Source organism: Penaeus monodon, unplaced genomic scaffold (assembly GCF_015228065.2).
Source record: "Penaeus monodon isolate SGIC_2016 unplaced genomic scaffold, NSTDA_Pmon_1 PmonScaffold_115, whole genome shotgun sequence".
In the NCBI taxonomy this organism is placed as follows: domain Eukaryota; kingdom Metazoa; phylum Arthropoda; class Malacostraca; order Decapoda; family Penaeidae; genus Penaeus; species Penaeus monodon.
Genome location: NW_023640269.1, coordinates 84950 through 89949, shown reverse-complemented (window position 1 = coordinate 89949; position 5000 = coordinate 84950).

Sequence of the window (5000 nt, the reverse complement as noted above, 5' to 3'; positions counted from 1 at the left end):
TATATATATATATATATATATATATATATATATAATATATATAATCTATAATTTTATATTAGTGGGGTGTTGTTTTGAGTGTGTGTGTGTGTGTGTGGTGTGTATGTGTGTTTTTATATACAAAAATATGATGGATATACATAATGTATGTAGTAATATATTTTTAATTGTATTATATATATATATAATATATATATATTATATATATATAAAAAATTTTATACATATATATATAATTTTTTTCTATACCCAAACACATACAAAAAGGGCCCCCACAAAATACTAACCCCACACAACACACACACACACACACCACACCACACACACAAAAACACCACACACACGCACACACACACACACATAAAAAACACGCACCCCACACCACAAAACACACACCATACACACACAAAAACACACACACACACCATATAAATATATATATATATATATATTATATTAAAAATTTTATATAATATATAATATTAAAATATGCATATATAATTTTTATTATATATATATATATATATATATATTAATTTTTTTATATATATATAATATATAATTTTATATATTTATAATATATATATATATATATGTATTTTATATATAAATACATACATATCCTTTATTAAACTTTCTATTTATATATATTTATTTTTATATAAAATATACACCACACACATATATAATTATTTTTATATATATATATATATATATATATATTATTATGTATAAATATATATCTGGTTTGTTTGTGTATATAATGATATTTATTATGTTATATCATATATTATATATTATATATAATATATATATATATATATATATATATTATAAATTTATATATATATATATATTTATAATATAATTTTATATATATATATATAATTTAAAAATTTTTTCTTCTATCTATCTATCTTATATATATTTTTTATTATTATATATATAAATATTTTTATATATATTATATATAATATTTTATATATTTTTTTGTGTGTATATATATATATATTAATATATAATAATTATTAAAAATATTTAATAATATATAATATATATTAATGATTTGTAGGTTTTTTAATTTTTTTTTATATAATATATATATAAAATATTTTTATATAATTTATAAAATGTATATATATTAAACCTTACTATTTTATAAATATATATAATATATATATATTTTATTATAATTATTATATTTTAAAGATATATATATTATATTATATTATATTATTATATATTATTTTATATATATATTGTTTATATATAACCATAATTTATATATATATATATTTTTTTTTTTTTTTTTTTATTTTTTTTTTTTTTTTTTTTAATCATTTATATAATATTATATAAAAAAAATAATTATTAATATATTATATATATTTATATATATAATAATTTTAATATATAATATATACATTTTTTGGTTTTGTTTTTTTATTTTTTTTAATATATTTTTATATATAATCTATATATAAATATTTATATATATATTATATTATATTATTATTTTAATATATATTTATTCATATATTATATAATTTTTAAAAAATATTTTTTGTTGTTTTTTTTTTATTTTTTTTTAAAATTTTATATTATTTTAATTTATAAAATTTTATATATTTATATATATTTATATTATATATATATATATATAAAATTTATATTATTCAAATATTCCATTTTATTAACTTCTCTATTTTTTATTTATTTCTATTTATTATTTATATTTTTATATATTTATATATATATTTATATTATATATATATATAACATTAACAATTAATAAAAATTTTATATATTATATTTATAATATATATATAATTATATATATTTATATAATATATATAATATAATTAATATTATATTATATATATAATATATATATATATTATAATTATATTTTAAATATATTTTTTCATATAAATTATTTAAATTTTATATATATATATATATATTTTAAAATTAAAATATATTAGTAAAATTATATATTATTATATTAATATATATATATATATAATTAATAATTATTTATATATATATTTTATATATATTTATATATATATTTATTATTTATATATATTATTATATTAATATTTTTATATATAATATTTTATTTTTATAATCTAATTTTCTTTTATGTATTTTTATATTTATTATTATTATATGATATATTATTATATATTAAAATACATTATATATATATATATAATATATATAAAGTAATTTTGAAATATATATATTATATATTAATTTATATATAAGTAATATATATAAAATATATAAAAATATTTATGTAAATATATATTTATATAATATATATTTTATTTTATATTTTATATTATATTTATAATATTTTAAATATATATTTTCTTCATTTTTAACTTTGGCCATGTCTTAGCCCCGGGCACGCATGATTTTTTATTTAGTTTTCATGTTGTGATGCTTTTGGGAGGAGTACGGGGTGGGGCCCCCCATTTCCTTTCCACGGAGAGCCCGGGTGTTCCCTTTTTGGGTAACTTTCTCCTTTTTTACCCGGGTTTGGGACCAGACGATTGGGGCTGGTTTGGGCCCCCCGTGGCAGGTGGGGCAACAAGGTGAAGTTCCTTTGCCAGGGACAACGCGGCGGTCGGTGCCCCAAACGCCAAACCAATTGCCTCGGACAGTCTTGAGTCCGACGCTCTAACCATTGGGCCACCGGGCCCTTTTATATTATATATATATTTTATTATATTTTATAATTATATTTTTAAAAATAATATAAATATAAAAATAAAAATATATAATTTATAATAAATATATATATTTTAAAATAATATTCTATATATATATTATTATATATATATAATAATATTAAATTATAATAAAATTATATTATATAAATATATATATTAAATTACTCATTATATGTATTTATATTTTTTATTATATATTATTTTATATTATATAATATATATTTTTAATTTAATATATAATTTTATTATTTTATTGTTTTGTTTTAAAATTTTTATTATTTTTTTTATATTATGTATTTATATATTTTTTTTATTTTATTACGTGTGTTGTGTGTGTATTTGTTGAGAGAGAAAGAAAAAGAGTGTATTTATTATATATGGTGTGTCCTTTTTTTTTCTCTGTTAAAGAGAGGTCATATTTTGGGTGAGTGTGTGGGTGTGTGTATGAGATATATTGTAATACCATATATATAATAATATTATTATATATATATATATAATACATATTATATATATTTTATATATATATATTATATATAATTAATTATTTTATTTATTATATGTGTGTGTGGGTGTGTGGTGTGTGTGTGTGGTGGGTGTGTGTGTATGTGTGTATATAAATATGTGGGTTGGTAATAACACAAAAAACACACACAACACACGAAAAACAGACACCACACCAGAATACACCACACGCACACACCCAACAAAATACACACACACCCACAACACACACACACCACACACACATATATATATAAATAATATATAATATATAATATATATATATATAGATAATAGATAGATAGATAGATAGAAGATAATAGATAGATAGATAGAATTTCGGTGTATTAATCTATATAAATTATATTATACATATATATATATATATATATATATAAAATTAATATTATATAATGTTTTATATATATATTTTAAAATATTTAGATAGATAGAATTAAATTTTAGTTTAAAATATTATATAATATAAACATATATTAATTATATATTATTATAATATTATATACATATTTTTATTAATATTATATATAATAATATATTATATATAATAATGTGTGTGTTGTGTGTGTGGGTATATGTTTGGGGTGTGGTGTGCGTGTGTGCGTGTGTGTTTTTGTGGTGTGTGTGTTTGTGTGGTTTTGTGTGTTTGTGTGTCTGTGTGTGTGTAAAAACTTGTGTATATATATATATATATATATATATATATATAATTTATATAAATTGTTTTTTTTTTTTTAAAATATTATATGTATATACTATATATATTATTATTTTTATGTATATGTTTATAGTTAAATATTTCAAAGGGCTGTATTTCGCTAGATTTTCCCACTTTTTCGTTTTTTATAGTTTTCTTTCTTTTTTTATTAAGGAAGTGTTTCTGTTATATCATCATTATTTTCACGTTATCATCATTATACGGTATCTAACATAAGGGGTAATGGTAGAAAAAAGAGGGGAAAGTTTTATAATGTGATTTAATGTGTGTGTTTTTATGGTTCTGCATATGGAGAGGTGTAAATGATGGGTTAGTGTTTTTATGTGTGTATACACACAAAAACACACAACAACACAAACAAAGACCAAAACACAAACCCCCAGACACACACACACCGTGACACCACACACAAACACACATACATATGTACAAACACACACACACACAACACACAAGTATAAATAATATATTAATAATTTTAATTATTATATTAAAATTTATAAAATAATAAAATATATATATTATATAATTTTTATATATTATGTTATAAAAATATATAGATATAAGAATCATATATTTTATATATTATATATTAATATATATATTATATATTTATATTAAAATATTTTTGTATGTGTTTGGGTTGTGTGGTGTGTGTGTGGGTTTTGTGGCGGTGTTTTGTGGTGCGTGTTATAGTGTCTTTTAAATTTTCAGACATATAGAGGATATAGATAAAAGTTTTAAAAATACATAATATATATATAAATATAATATTAATATTAATATATAGTATAAAATATATATTTATTTTAAAAATTATAAATATATTCTGTGTTTTTGTATCATATACTTCTATTTATGTTTTAATTTAAAAATTATTTTATTATATATTTAAAATTTAAAAATAAATATATATAAAAAAATAAATATATAAAATATAAATATATATTAATATTTATTTAAATTTTTAAAAAATATATATATATAATATAATATATATTATTTATTAAAAAAAATTT